We start from the raw sequence: 16,557 nt of genomic DNA, 5'->3' as shown, positions 1-16,557 counted from the left end.
TCTCCTACTCGCTACCTGATTAATCTCTGGCACTGCATCAGAGCAGTTTCCTTGTCTGTAAAATGAAGAGGTTGGATGAGAAAGTCTTTAATCTGGGTCCCCAGATTAACCATCCTATACCTTCCCTGGGATTCCCAACTGATGCCTCTGGAAGGACTGTCTTCCCTCTTTCCTTTACAATTGTCTTTAGACAAAACACGCATTCCCACAAGAGGTCAAGAACAGGGAGGGAAAGTGGGGAAAGGGTAGGAAATTGGGATTAGGAGTCGGGAAACCTGAAGTGCTAACCAATGGTGTGATGGAGGGCAAAGCATCTCATCTCTTTGGTCCTCAGTTTCCTCATCTGTAAAACAAGGCATCTCCAAGATATCCTGCAGTTGTTCACTTCTAAGTTCTAATGTCTCCTCCATTTCTGGATTTCTGTTCTAAGGTCTCTTTCAGCTTGGACATTCGAGTTCGAAGTTCTAAGATCTCTTCCCACTCTGATTTTCCATTATCTAAGATTTCTTGAGCCTGGCACATCACATTCTATGTTCTAAGGTCCCTTCTAGCTCTGATATTCTATATTCTAAGGTTCCTTTCGTCTCTAATATCCTAAATTCTAAGGTTCCTTCTCACTCTGACATTCTGACCTTCTACATTGTGAGGTTCCCTTCAGGTCTACTTCCTCCATTTTTTGTTCTTACAGCACTTTTTGATTCAACATTTCATGTTTTAAGGTACCTCCCAGCTTCGACACTTTGTCTTCTAAGGTCCCTCTCACCTCTGATATTCTGTGTTCTAAGGTTCCTTCCAGCTTGAACATTCTACATTCTGAGGTTCCTTCTCACTCTGACATTCTATGTTCTAGAGTGCTCTCCAGCTCTGCCATTCTCTGTTGTATGTTCTTAGGTCCTTTTTCATGGTAACATTCAATGTTTTAAGGATCTTCCTTGTTCTGATTTTCTGTGTTCTAAGATCCCTTGCAGTTCTGAGATGCTATGTTCTAAGTTCTAATGTCCTTACCCACTCTGACACTGTCATTCTGTGTTTTAAGATGCCTCCCAACCCTGACATTCTCTGTTCTATACTCTAAGACCCCTTCGAATTGGAGCATTCTATGCTGTAAGGTCCCTCCCAAGTCTCACACTCATTGTTCCAGTTCCCATGCTGTGTGTTTCCCTGGGGAGAGCGTAGGACCATTCTCCCACACACCCCAGCGAAAGAACAGAATATGGAGTAAATAGTAAACTTTTTGCTCAATTTTCCAGGCCAGTCAGTGGCTATAGCCCAGGGAAAAAAATGCTAACAGGATATTCTCCATAGCTCATCCTCAAATGTCTCTAATATTCCACCAAATGTCTAATCAGCTCCATCCATCTCTCCCTCCCCTGCCACCCTTTCCATCACCCCCTCATCTCTTTGACTCAGTCATCAGGTAGATATGCACTCCGAAGAGCCTCCATCAGATAAGGTCAAATTTTAAAAATGAAATGAGGATGAAAGGAGGGCTGAGGAGGGGATGGGGAGAGAAAGAACTATATATAGAAGTATTTTCCTTTAGTGGCCAGTTAGTTGTCTGGATCCCCTGAATTTCAAGCCCAGGGACAGCTCAATGTCCCCACCCCCCCACCTCAGCCTGTTTGTTAAGATCCCCATCCCCAGCAAATGAGGTCACCAGCCTGGTATCTGACATCAGCGTTGCCATGGCAATGCTCACGATGTCACGGGCTCAGAGCTGCACCTTGCCCCCTCCTTCAGGATGAGGTGGGAGGAAAAGATTGACTCTGTAGTATGCCAAGCCTGGTGTCTGGCTTGTTTGGCTTACGGGCTTTTTTTTTTCCTTCCTTCAACACAAACATCACCAGTCACCAGCTCACGTGACCCAGATGCCTCCAGAGCCATTGTGAGAAAAAGGAAGAGGGATTGCAGTGTCGGAGTGTTGTCTGCATGTGTGAAGGGGACACGCACACGCTCTGAAAAAACGTGTTAGCTACCCTTGTGTCCCTTTCTCCAGTCCTTCCTTCCTTCCTCAGTCAATAGCAGGAAGCAGGGGAATAAGGCACTCACACCAAAGGACTTGTCTTTGACTTGTTGCTGGTGATAAACTCAGGATGACATCGGCAGCATCTTGGTTTCCTAGGAAACCATCTGTGACATCAGAAGTGGGCAGTAGACCCTTCTGCCTCAGGGTGGGGGAGGGAGGTGGGGCACATTGGCTGCTGTAGATTCCCTGGTTCTTCACTCCTTTTGACCAGGCAGAGGGTAGAAAGCCACCAGGAGGTGTGATTAGACCCCCCCCCCCAAGGAGGACAACAAATTTCTCAGTGTTTTGGAGGAAGCTGTTAGATTGGGGATATGTTTCTGGGTCTGAAAGACCTTTTTTGTTGTCTTCCAGGAGAAACGTAATTTCAGATCCCGGGAGGCTGATTATTCCTTTCTGAATAGACTGAGCGCAGGGATGTTGGTTGAGAAAGGGAAACCACAGAATCACTCTATGCCAGGAGTTTTCACCATGATACGTTACCCTCATTTTTTGGTATCATGCATTAAGGCTCTGTCTAGGGCCCTCCTGTCTCTCCCCATCCCTTCTCTTGGTAATCCCATGAGCTCCTGTGGGTTCCATAATGAACTCTGTGCAGAAGACTCTGAAATCTACATATCCAGCCTTAGTCTCTCTCCTGAGGTCTAGGTCTGAATCACCACCTGCATGCTGGATGCCTTCCTTTTCGTGCCTTGTAGGCATTGCAAATTCAATATATCCAAAATAGAACTGACAAGTATCTTGGTACAGTGCTGGATTTGGAGTCGGGGGACTTGAATTCAAACCTTGTGTCTGCCATGTATTACCTGTGTGCTTAGGACAGATCACTTTACCTTTATGGGACTCAGTGTCCTCATCTGTAAAAAGAGATGATCGAGCTAGTTATCTCTAATGTCATTTTTAATTCTAAATCTATGATTCTTGAACTCATTATCTTTCTCCTTCCCTGGCCCCCCAACTCTCCCCCCCCCAAATCCACATGTTGTATAAATTTCCCTCTCTCTGCCAAGGGAACCACCTAGATCTACCGTCTCAGAGTCATCCTTGACTCTTCACTCTCCCTCACACCTTATATCCAATAAGTTACCACGTCTTATTAATTCTACCTTCATAACGTCTCCCATATCTGTTATCTTCTCTCCGCTCCTATGACCTCTGCCCTAGTTCACGTGCTCATCACCTTTCACCTGGATGGTGGCACAGTCTTATAATTGACCTCTCTGACTTGGTCTCTCTCTCCAATCCATCATTCATACCAGACGCATCAATCACAAGGCCTATAGGTGGCATGCTGCCTGCGACACTTCTGCGCACAGCCCAGACCAGAATAAAACGTAACTTGCAAATATTTAACAAAATAAGTATATGCATATGTCAAAATATAGAAACACACACATATGAATCCATATAGTATACATATCTGTGTACATATATACATATATGTGCACACAATAAAACATAATATTAATGTATGGTTTTCTAAATCAATATGTGGTCCACAGGGATCCTTAAGTGGGTTTAGTGGACCTCCTTTCTACTTAAATTTTTTTGAATAAATTTTATATTTATTTGACTTTTAAAAAATTAATTAATTAATTTTTAGTTTTCAACATTCACCTCCGCAAGCTTTTGAGTTTTGAATTTTCTCCCCCTCCCTCCCCAAGACAGCATGCAATCTGACACAGGCTCTATACATACTATCATATTAAACATATTTCCACATTAGTCATGTTGTAAAGAAGAATTAGAAACAATAGGAGGAATCACAAGAAAGAAGAAACAAAACAAAAACATAAGGCAAAAAAGAGCAAATAGTATGCTTCGATCTGCATTCCAACTCCATAGTTCTTTCTCTGGATGTAGACAACATTTTCCATCATGAGACTTTTGGAGATGTCTTAGATGCTTGCATTGCAGAGAAGAGTCAAGTCTATCAAAGTTAGTCATCGCACGACGTGACTATTACTGTGTACAATATTCTCCTGGTTCTGCTCACTTCACTCAGCATCCATCCATACAAGTCTTTCCAGGTTTTTCTGAAGTCTGCCCATTCGTCATTTCTTATAGCACAATAGCATTACATTACATTCATATACTCCAACTTGTTCAGCCATTCCCCAGTTGATGGGCATCCCCTCAATTTCCAATTCTTTCGCCACCACAGAAAGAGCTGCTATTAATATTTTTTGTACATGCGGGTCCTTTCCCCATTTTTATGATCTCTTTATGATACAGTTCTAGAAATGCTATTGCTGGATCAAAGGGTATGCATGTTTTTATGGCCCTTTGAGCATAGTGCCAAATTGCTCTCCAAAATGGTTGGATCAGTTCACAACTCTATCAACAATGCATTAGTGGTTCAATTTTCCCACATCTTCTCCAACATTTATAATTTTCTTGTTTTGTCATCTTAGCCAATCTTATAGGTGTGATGTGGTGCCTCAGAGTCATTTTGATTTGCATTTCTCTAATCAATAGTGATTTAGAGCATTTTTTCATATGACTATAGATATCTTTAATTTCTTCACCTGAAAACTGCCTGTTCATATCCCTTGACCATTTATCAATTGGGGAATGACTTATATTCTTATAAATTTGACCTAGTTCTCTACATATTTTAGAAATGAGGCTCTTATCAGAGACACTGTTAGTAAAAATTCTTTCCCAGTTTTCTGCTTCCTTCCTAATCTTGGTTGCATTGGCTATGTTTGTGCAAAAACTTTTCAATTTAATGTAATCAAAATTATCCATTTTGCATTTCATAATATTCTCTATCTCTTGTTTGTCATAAATTCTTCCATTCTCCATAAATCTGAGAGGTGAAGTATTCCTTGCTCTCCCAGTTTGCTTATAGTATCAGCCTTTATATCTAAATCATGTACCCATTTTGACTTTATTTTGGTATATGGTATAAGATGTCGATATATACCACAGCTTATTCAGCCATATATACCACAGCTTATTCAGCCATTCCACAATTGGTGGACATCCCCTCAATTTCCAATTCTTGACTACCACAAAAAGAGCTGCTAGAAATATTTTTGTACATGTGGGTCCTTTCCCCTTTTTTATGATCTCCTTGGGATTCAGACCTAGAAGTGGTATTGCTGGATCAAAGGCTATGCTCACTTTTATAGCCCTTTGGGATAGTTTAATTGCAACTTTTTCAGAATTCTTTTTTTTTACAAATTAATTTTTAAAATGTTTTCAATATTTTATGAGATTTTGAGTTCCATTTTTTCTCCCTCCTTCCCCTCTCCTCCCCAAGATAGCAAGCAATGTGATATAGGTTATACATGTACAATTACATTAATCACATTTCCACATTAGTCATGTTGTGAAAAAAGAATCTGAACAAAAAGGAAAAAAACCACAAGAAAGAAAAAAAAGAGAGAGAAAATAATATGCTTTGATCTGCATTCAGATTCCATAGTTCTTTCTCTGGAGGTGGACAGCATTTCCCATCATGAATCTTTTGGAATTGTCTTGGATCATTGTATTTCTGTGAAGAGCCAAGTCTATCAAAGTCAATCCAGAATTCTTCCTTATGCATAGCTCTGGTCTCCTCACCCAGCTTCAGGGGTGATGACCACACAATCAGAAGACCTGGCTTCCAATCCTACCTCTGGCAATTTCCACTTGCACCAGGCAGGCAGTCCTCAGACACTTATTACCACATGCCAGGCACCATGCTAAGCACTGGGGATATAAAAAGAGTGATATGGCATATACACCATTAGTATAATAGCATAGAAGTTATAAGGGCATAGAAAAGATGCAAACAGTCGTGGTCACTTCTCTTTGAGCCTCAGTTTTCTCTCCTGTAAACTCTCTTGGGAAATGGACTAGATGGTCTTTCCAAGCTCTAATATGTTATGGTTTCTTTGAGTCCTTCCTTTCTGAGAAAGTTTTCTTGGGTTCCCTAAAGATGCCCAAGTACAAGGTTGATGCCAACAGGACACCCTGTGATTCCTCCCTCCCACCTCTGGAAAGCTCCTCTCTTCTCTGGAGCCCCCAGAGTTCCCTCTGACTCTCCCTTCACAGACAGGAGTTGGCATGGTGTTGGCATCCATCGGTATTTATTAACAAAATGGCCAAACCCGCCCGATGTGCTGAAAGCCTCCAAAGTTCACCAAGGCCCCCTGTGTTGGGGGAACATTGGGGAACAATGGGAGAGTGTTGAAGGGCCATCCTCAGGATATTTGTCTCTGTCCTGAGCAGCAAGACATCCTCCCAGGCATCACTTCTGAGCTCCTCCAACCACCAAGAGGCTGCCATGTTTGAGAAAAAGCTTTGTGTGGTTGTCTATCCATCATATCACAATACATACTTACACATATGTATGCATGTTTTATGTATGTATATGTGTATGTATACTTGTCGTTGAGGGGCAGCTACATGGCACAGCAGATAGAGTGCTTGACCTGAAGTCAGGAAGGTCTGAGCTCAAATCTGGCCTCAGACCTCAGGCACTTACTAGCTATGTGACCCTGGGCAAGTCACACAACCCCATTTGCCTCAGTTTACACACACACACACACACACACACACACACACACACACACACACACACGCATACATATGTGTATGTGCATATATGTGTATATTTCTAGCTTGCTATATCTCTATATACATATAATAAGCATGAATGTCACATGTGGACATATAGCACCCACATGTGTGCATATACATTTATACATGCATACACATATAGGCACACATATACTTATGAAGACACAGTATCACATACATGTCTGTATATGTGTGTACATGTATAATATGTTTTGTTATAGATATTCTAATTGCTCTCCAGATACCCATGTCCTTTTTAGACTGCAGCGTCCAGAACAATACCCAGGTGGGATCTGATACAGCAGAACTCTCCTGTCACCATCTTGTTCCTGCAAGATGCGACTCTCTCCACGCAGAGCAATGCTGCATTTGACTGTCTGGTGACTGTATTGTACTGCTGACTCATGTGAAGCTCACAGTCCCCTGGAGGACGAGAAGGATGATGATGAGGACAGCTGGTATAAGGTTTGCACTCCTCTTGATCTCATTTGGATTTCTCATCCTCCCCACTCCCTGCTCCCCCAAGCCATGCCCCTACTGTTGCCCATCTTCTGCTTTTTCCTGGTTCTTGGATACCCTTCCCCCATTCACAACTGAGTCTGTTATAAGCCTTTCATGTTCAGCTGAAATGCCAAGTCCTTGAGTGAGCCTTGCCTTCTCCCCAGGCAGTAAGAATCTCCCTCTCATACCTCACCTGTGACTATTTGAATCTTTTCTATGCCCTTATAACTTCTATGGTATTACTGCTAATGCTGTATATGCCATGTCACCCTCCTCAACTGTAAACTCCATAAAGACAAAGATGGATATAAGAACCATGTCTTATCTGATTCTCATCTTTCCCTCTGAGACAATCAGATTTCTCTGAATACAGAAGTCACTTAAATCAGTGTTGCCCAGTGTTACATCAGTTACACCTAGTAAGAGTCTGAAGCTGGATTTAAACTCAGGTCTTTCTGACTCCAGGCCCAGCACTTTGTTCACTGAGCCATCTATCTGCCCCCTGGGACATTGTATAGGGGATGCCTATTTCAGGAAAGCACTTTGTAGTTCTTGGCACTATATAAAGTGATATTATTATTATCATTAATAAGAGAGGCAGTCAGTATGGCACAGTGGATAGAGAGAGGGCTAGCCTTGATACTGCCCTTCGATACCTGAAAAACTCAGCCCATTATCAGGTCATGGTCAGCTTATTGATGAGCCCTCCTGAACTTAGCTGGGCCTCCAGATGACAGTCAATCACCAGCTCTGTATTTGAAGCTTTCCCAAATTAACAGGACCTACCAGGGCTTGGGCCTCCATGGTACAGGCTCTGAGGGCCCAGAATTTCCTCTTCACCACCATGAGGCATCAGAGAAGAATTTCAGTGAGTGATTTTCATTGTTGGTATTCAGGCAGTGATTGGATGAGATGACCTTAAAGGCCATTTTCCACTCTGGGAGTCTAGGATTCTGAATCTAGGGATGTACTTTCAAGCTTTGAGGTGCTATCCATTGATCTTAAAGCATTTATTAAATACCTACTGTGGGCTAGACACTAGCTAGGCTTTGGAGATGCTAAGACAAAACTCCAACAGCCCCTCCTTTCAAGGAGTTTACAAATGGTTCCACATGGCAAAATCAACCCAAACCTATTGCATAAGCCATGGTTCATTAAATTCAGTAAAACTGGCTTATCTGATTCCAGACCTGGCAGGAGCAGAAAGGATATTTGATTTGGAGTCTGAAGACCTGGAATCTTGGACCTGCAAATGACCACTCAGTCAACCTTAGATGAGTCATTTCCCTCCCTGGGAGTCAGTTTTCATTTCTGTAAAGTGAAGGGGCTAAGGAAGATGATGTCTAAGCTCCCTTTCTGCTCTAAAGCCATGAGCCTGCAATCCTGTGGTTGAGAATGTGTTATTTGGGAAGTCCTCAACCCCAGTCCATGGAGCTTCTGTCATGAGCTGACCAGCGCCTTCATCATCAGCCATGTGCTGATTCCTTAGACCCATCCTCACAGCCTAATCCCGTGACAGCTAAGCCCCTTTCCTGAAGGTTCTAAGTGAGCAGCCCTTCCCTGGCATGCAAACATTTAACTCAGATTTTGGGAAAGGTTCTTGAAGTGGAAGATCAGAGAAGAGCCAGGTGTTGACTCAGGGCACAAATGTGCCCATCTGCCACTGACCCTACATATGGCCTTCACTAGAAGCTTAAGCCTGACATCCAAAAAAACCCTAGCTGTCCCATTCAATTTAGCAAGCATCTGTTAAGTGCCTACTGCCCACCAGGCAGAGTGGTACAATGGATAGAGTGATGACTTCAGAGTCACAAAGTTCTGCCTCTGAGGCATACTGGCTATACGGCCCTGGGCAAGTGCCTTAGCCTCCCAATGCCACCTGTGACTCTGTAGAACAGGTGCTGATATATATTGGTAGAGGGAATTTCCACATTAGAAGCACCCCCACCCCCAATAGTGTTAGCACGGAGTGTAAAAAGCTCCAAACCAAAATATCTCCTGCTCTCAAGCTTACATTCTACTGCATCATGTTCCTCACCTTGAAACGGAGGCAGCCTTTTACCCTGGCTGCCTAGTTTTCTTTAGACCGCCCTGGATTTCTTTTAGACCTTCCTCTTCACACAGACTTCTTTTCATGATTGCTCTGTTTTGCCTCTCAAGTACAGTTAGAGTGAGCAGAAAGATCACTGGACTGGGAACCAGAAGGCCTAGGTTCTTCCTCCAGCTCTTCTAGTAATTTCCAGCATAGTCTGAAACAATTCACTTCCCTTTTCTGGGGCTATTCCCATATTATAAAATTAAGGAGGGATACTGAATGGTCTCTGTGGTCTTTTCTAAGTCTGATGATCTATATTCTAAGCCCCCTTCCAACTCTACCATTCTATGTTCTAAGAACCCTCAGTTTTCTCGGCTATAAAAGAAGGGAGTTGGCCTGGATAGCCTCAAAGGCCCCAGCAGCTGCAGATCTATGACTCTACGATCCCGTGATTTGTTCCTTGTATCTCTGATCATTTGTTTCATCTTCTAAGGTCCTTTCCAACTCTGACACTCTATGACCTAAGGCACCTTCTGGCTCTAGGAAGCCATAGCTTCTGTCATTATCTGTGTTCTCTCTTTCCTTTATGTAGCACCTTATTATAGCAATTAGCTTGTTTTGATCCTATGAACAATATAATGCCCTCTCAGGTGCTCATGATTCCCTCCTCAGCTGCTTTAGAAAGTTTAGAGAAAATCGAAAATTAGGAACACAAGCAAAATTGCTCCAAGCCCCAGATAGAAAAAGTCCTAACACTGGGGAGGTTTGCTTCTTTGCCTCAAATTATATTTCTATCTATCACTTGTGAATTCCTGGCTTATTTGTAGTTGAAGCAAAATGCAGATTACCAGAGATATTTGGATGAAGAAGTAACAGGTTACATTATAGCATCTGTTGACAGAAAGGCAGTAGAAGTCTTATGTTCAGCATTGACTGCTTAATGACCACCTACTAGGGATAGGGTAGAGGGGATTCTTGGTCATTAATGTTGTTAAGGGGAGAGAGGTCTTCTTCAGGTAGGGTTTGGTCTAGAATCAGGAGTTCTTAATCTGGGGTACATAAACTTTTAAAAAATATTGGGATGACTGTATTTCAGTATAACTGGTTTTCTTTGTTATCCTGTGTATTTTATTTTATGCATTTAAAAGCATCACTCTGAGAAGGGATCCATAGGTTTCACCAGAATGTCAAAGGGGTCCAGGACCCCTGGGCTAGATGCTCTCTGAAGTTCTTTCATGCTCAGAGATCCTAAGATTCAGCTACAGTAATACTTCCCACAGTGTCTGACACATAGTAAATGCTTTATAAATGCTTATTGCCTGACTGACTTCCAGCCTTTAACACACAGGCTAGCACTAAACCATTGGCTGTTCTGCATCGTTCACTACTGTTCTCTGTGGGAGACATCTCCCTAGCCCAGATGTAAGCTCCTCAATTGGGACAGGGGCAGGAGGAAGGGAGGGGGTGACAGAATTTACATTTTCCTTGAATCTATTACAATGCTGGACACACAGTAAGTGCTTGATAAAGACCTAACTAATAGCCCCTGCTCCCTTTAACAATGACATTAGCTGTAGTTCTTACTGCCTTCTGCAAATACAAAGACTGACTGACTAACTTCTCAGCCCCAATCTGGACCAGAAGAACCTCCTGGTCTCAAACTGCCTGCTTTGTTAAGGCTGGCCTCAGTCAGAGGTGCAGAGAACTTACCCTAAGTATAAAGGCATTTACCTCTGTTTGCACTAAACCTTCTCTTCCTCTCTTAATACATGCCTCTGCCCAGCTATCATCAGAACTGCCATTTTTGTGAGTGTAAATGTGTGTGTGAGTATGTGTGAATATGTGTGTACATTTGTGTGTGTGAGAGAGACAGAAAAGGAGAGAGGAAGGGAAGGAAGGAGAGAGAGGTAGAAGGGAGAGAGACACAGAGAAAGAAAGTGACAGAGACAAAGAGGCAGAGAGAGAGACAGACAGACAGAGACAGAGAGAGAGACAGAGAGAAGGAGAGGGGGTGGGGAGGGAGGAAGGAAGGAGACAGAGAGAGAGTTAAGGGAGGAAGAGAGGAAGCAGGCAGAGAGGGAGAGAGGAGAGAGAGGATAGACAGAAGAGACAGAGAGAGAGATTTTTTTCTAGGCTAAAGGAGAAAGGAGCAGGAAAACTAAGAGCCCAGATAGGAAAGGATATATCCTGAATCTCTAAGGGAACCAATCTGAAATAGCAGAGTTATGGACCCCTCCCCCTTAACCCCAGAATACTAAAGCTATGAGGGGCATAAGAACATGGGGAACAGAACATTAGAATTAAAAAAGATCTTTGGGATACAGACAATAAGAAATCAGAGCTAGAAGGATGTTGTGGATAAGCTAGTTCAGTCTCCTCACGTTAAGTTTTACATGTAGTTTTTGAAAAATAGAACAATCATTTCCTAGCATATTGCTCTGGCCCCAACACACACACACACACACACACACACTGACATCTGAATCTACAATTCCCCACCTTGCTTTCTTGCTACTGAGAGAAGGAAAATGTTTAATTGTCTGTCCCTTGGAATTAAGGTTTAACCCTGCCATTTTATAGATGGGGAAGCCAAAGGTGGGAGGGGAGGAGACTTGCACAGGATCCTATGTAGAGGACCTCACAGACCTTGGACTACCACCCCAAGTCTGTTTCCAAGATATTACTTTGCTTCCCATAGAGTTCTCAGAATTTGGCGCTTTAAACAAAGCTCCTACCCAGCTATGGGTTAATATTTGTCAGTCCTCCTCTCCATCTCCTTTTGGATCTTAGCTTGTGAAGTCTGTGGTTACCAGGGAGCCAAATCTACTCCCTCCCACCCCTGTCCCCGGCACCAAGATCTCAAGGGTCTGGCCCCCTTTTTGAGGGGTCTTAGGTAGAGCCTGGTAGGGGCTTAGAGTCCACACCAAATCAAACTCTTTTCATAGTATTTCTCTGACTTCAGGAGTCCATCATTATGAGAAATGAAACCCCTTGCTCACAGCCTCTGGATGACACCACCCAGAAGAGATGCTTCTGTCTGTGACGCTTTCTGGGGCATGGTTCTGGGAGCACAGGGAAACAACTCAGAGGATTCTGTATGTGTAGGGGTATCTCCAAAATTAAGCTTATTAAAGCTTAATTAAATTGAAGTTTATAAAAATAATACTTTAAAATTTAAGCTTATTAAAACTTAAATTACACCGAGGCTTAGAGACATCCTGTACATACATGTGTCTTTGTTACAGGGAAGTACTAAAGGCGACTCTTACCAGCTCCTGAGAGCAGCATGTTAAATTTGATGCATAAGCACTGACCCCTTGAAACTCAGCAAATCAGGGTTCGATTTACTGTATTGTTGATTGTTTGGATTTAAGAAAATGAAGGAGAAAATGTTAATGATTCAAATTAAACTTATAAGTGTGTCCTGGGCACATCTTCTTTTCAGAAAGTCGTTCGTTAAACATTTGCCAGCACATCACTGCCTTATTGTCTCCCCTGTTCGAATGGAAGCTTCTTTTGCGAGCTTCTTGTATTTTCACTGCCAACTCAATGCCTGGAACACAACAAGCACTTAATAAATGCTGATTGATTGAAGATGGATTCTCTTCCTCCTAAAGTTCCAACTGGTGCCCAGGGTCTCCTTTAGTCTAACCATCTAGGTCAACTCATTACCTGGGCACCTCCATCATCAGTATTGATGATGGTGCCGGTCTTACAATTGCAGAAGCTTAGAATGTGGAAGCTAAAAGGGACCTTTGTATATTTTTGTTGTCTAGTCATGTCTGACCCTTCATGAGCCATTTGGGGTCTTCTTGGCAAAGATACTGGAGTGGTTTGCTATGTCCTTCTCCAACCTTAGAACATAGACTGTAGAATGTTGGAGTTTAAAGGCACTGTGGAACAGAGGATGGAAGAGATCCTAGAACATAACAAGAACTAGGAAGAACATTAACATAGAGCATGGACTTTTTGAGCTGGAAAGGACCTTAGAACAGAGAACTTGGAATGTTACAAATGGAAGAGACCTTAGAACATAGAACACAAGACTCAGGAGCTGGAAGGAACATTAGAACACAGAACATGGAATGTTTGAGTTGGAAAGGACTTTCAAACAATAATAGCAAGTATCTATAGTATGCAAAGAATTTCACATGCGCTATCTCATTAGACATTTATAGAAATCATTCAGTGTTAGAACTGAGAGGAGCATTAAAATACAGAACCTAGATTTATAGGCTCATAGACTTAAAATTGGAAGGGACCTTGAAGGGCCTTATACAATTTCTTCATTTTACATGAGGAAACTGAGGCACAGGAAGGAAGGAAGCCAGAATTTCTTAAGCACCTACTATGTGCCAGACTCTATAATAAGCACTTCACAAATAGTATCTCATCTGATCCTCACAATAACTCAGGGAAGGGTGGTAGGTGCTATTATTATGCCCATTTTACATATGAGGGGACTGAGACAAACAGGAGTTAAGTGATGTGCCCAGGATCACACAGCTAAGAAGTGTCTGATGTGGAATTTGAACTCAGGTCTTTCTGGTTCTAGGACAGCGTTCTATCCACTGAGCCATGCACCTAGATGCAGTTGAGGGAGAAGATAAGTAGTTTGCCTGAGGTCACACAAGTAGTAAATGACAGTGCTAAAATGGAAGATCCTAACTGGAAAGGACATAGAAGGTCAGCATCAAAATGGGCCTTGGGATCTAGACCATACACTGAAGAGATGGAAAGAGCCTTAGAACATAGAATACTTAGAGCTTGAAGGAATTTGAATGATCATCTAGTTCAACCCCTTTTCCAGATCCTATGACTGAGGAGCAGAGAAAGCACTGACTTGTCCAAGGTCATGTTATAAGTTCATTATAGAATTAGGGTTAGAATTTAGGCCTCCTAGGGCAGGTTAAGGGAAGGGATATTCAGAATGCATGCCATCTTGGGGTGGGGGGAGGGACGAAATGGGGAGAAAATTTGGAACTCAAAATCTTGTGGAAGTGAATATTGAAAACTAAAAATAAATAAATTAATCTGCAAAAAAAAAAAAAGAATTTAGGTCTCCTAACTCTGAGTGTTTCACTCTACCACCACTCAGTTTTCTCATCTGTAAAATGGGCACAATGACACCTGCTTAATAGAAGTGTTGTAAAGATTTTTCAAAAATCTTAATGGGATGAGAGATGTGAAAATGGAAAGGGTCCATACCAACATTTGTATGCTGGTATTTTGGGGGTATGTTCCATTGTAGCAGCTGGGGCACAGCAGGCAGTGAAGGGAAAGCAAGTTATTACCTTTCCCTTAGAACTGAGCAAAGTGTGACCAGACCTTGCTATGGAATGATTAAACCTTGAAAACCCAGCCGTATGGGAGGGGAGAGACAGAGAGAGAGAAAAAGAGAGATAGAGACAGAGGCAGAGATAGACAGAGATAGAGAAGAGGGGAGAGAGAGACAATGATAGAAAGAGAGGAGGGAGGGAGGGAGAGGGAGAGAGAGAGAGAGAGAGAGAGAGAGAGAGAGAGAGAGAGAGAAACACCTCTGTGCACAACTGTATGTTCTATTACTGGTAAATGAATAATCGGAGAGCAGTCCTTGGGCATCTGTTGTTTACCCTTTAAGGGAATGAGTCTCTTCTTCATTGGGCCAAAAAAAAAAAAAACCACCAACCTCTCCAAAGGCAAGGGCAGAGGCTGAGTAAGTGTTTGTCCAAATTTTTTTTTTAAGGAAGCACCAGTAATATAGACCAATTTCCCTTATATTCAGTTCACATTCAATCAGATTTATCTAGCCCTTTACAAAGCACTTTTGTCTCAGTGACCCAGTTGAGTAGGAAATAGAACTAGTATTCCCATTTTACAGATGAGGAAACTGAAGGTCTAAGAGGTGCCTGTATCTCTCCTATCCATCTCCTCTAATTTTACACAGACACCTCCGCCCCCCCCACAAGCCCTCTCACTGACTATAAGAATCAACATATTCTTAACTAATCACAGTTTCGTATTTAAAACTTTTCAGAACCTAGCTCCAAGCTATCTCTCAAGAATGACTTTACCTTCTGTTCCCTCACACACACGCCTTTGCAGCCACTGTGAACTACTTATTCCTCCCTGCGCACAGCCATCCTATCTCCTGTTTTTATGCCTTCAACTCATCATTGGAATGCAGCTAGATGACACAAGTGCCTTGACTTAGGAAGACCTGGGTTCAAATCCAGCTTCAGCCACAACCCAGGGCAAGTTACTTTACTTCTGTCTGTCTCAGTTTCCTTTTCTGTAAAGTGGGAATAATAATAGGACCTACATCCCAGCATTGTGTATATATAATGTACTACAATACCATGTATAAATGCTAAGGTGTTTTATTGTTACTGGAAAGAGCACAGATTTGGTGTCAGAGGACCTGATTTTGAATCCCAGCTCTGCTACTTCTAACCTGTGTAATCTTTACCAAGTCACAGCACTTTCACGCCTTAGTTTTGTCATCTATAAAATAAGGGAGTTGGACCAGAGCGAAGGCATCGACATCAGATGAAAATGAAGTCACTCGCCCATACATAAGGATCCCTGTGGGCCACGTACTGACTTAATATTAAAATGTAATACCATCTATATTTCATTGTATTTTGTTTATTCTGTTAAATATTTCCCCATTACATTTTTTAATCTGGTTTGACTGCATTTGGGAGGGTTAGCGACTGCATGGATATTTTTGTCTGCTCTTAACTAGGTGACTTCAAAGGTCCCTTCGTGCTCTAAAGTTGCGACTTTATGCACCATCCCATTTATGAATCTCATATTCCTTTCAGGGTTCAGGTCAAGGGTTTCTTCCTGCTGTACCCCTTTCCTAATCACTGGCCCCAAGTTGTAAGAGCTCCCCACCCCCCAAATCACTTTGTCCTCACATATTTTTTCTATTGTCTTCTGTGTTCATATTGCTCCCTCTCTGTAGCATGTAAGTGCCCTGAAGGCAAGGACTGTACCTTTCTTTGGTCTTTGTATCTGTCCTCAGTGCCCGACACAGATGAGCAAATGCTTGTGGCACCAAAGCATTGTCTACAAGAAACAACTTTCTAAATACCGTCCTGGGGGAATCTCAGTGACAAAGGATTTTCAACATGGCTGCGTCTGAACCAGAGCTCAGCCTCTTCCCTGGAGTTGCTGAGTCGAAAACCTTGGATACTGTTCTGCTGATATCACCAAACCTGGCTCTTTCTTGCCATCTCACCTGTGCTGTCCATGGTGCCAATTCACTTCAGCTCATTTCAGGACAGTCAACGTAATGATTTCAAGTAACTCTCTCTCTCTCTCTCTCTCTCCCTCCCTCCCTCTCTCTCTCTCTTCTCTCTCTCTCTCTCTCTCTCTCTCTTCTCCTCTCTCTCTCTCTCTCTCTCTCTCCTCTCCCTCCTCTCTCTCTCTCTCTCTCTCC

This window comes from Phascolarctos cinereus, unplaced genomic scaffold (assembly GCF_003287225.1).
Source record: "Phascolarctos cinereus isolate Bilbo 61053 unplaced genomic scaffold, phaCin_HiC Scaffold_9;HRSCAF=440, whole genome shotgun sequence".
Classification (NCBI taxonomy): domain Eukaryota; kingdom Metazoa; phylum Chordata; class Mammalia; order Diprotodontia; family Phascolarctidae; genus Phascolarctos; species Phascolarctos cinereus.
The sequence above is the reverse complement of the archived record's forward strand: the minus strand, read 5'-3'. Positions refer to the sequence as shown.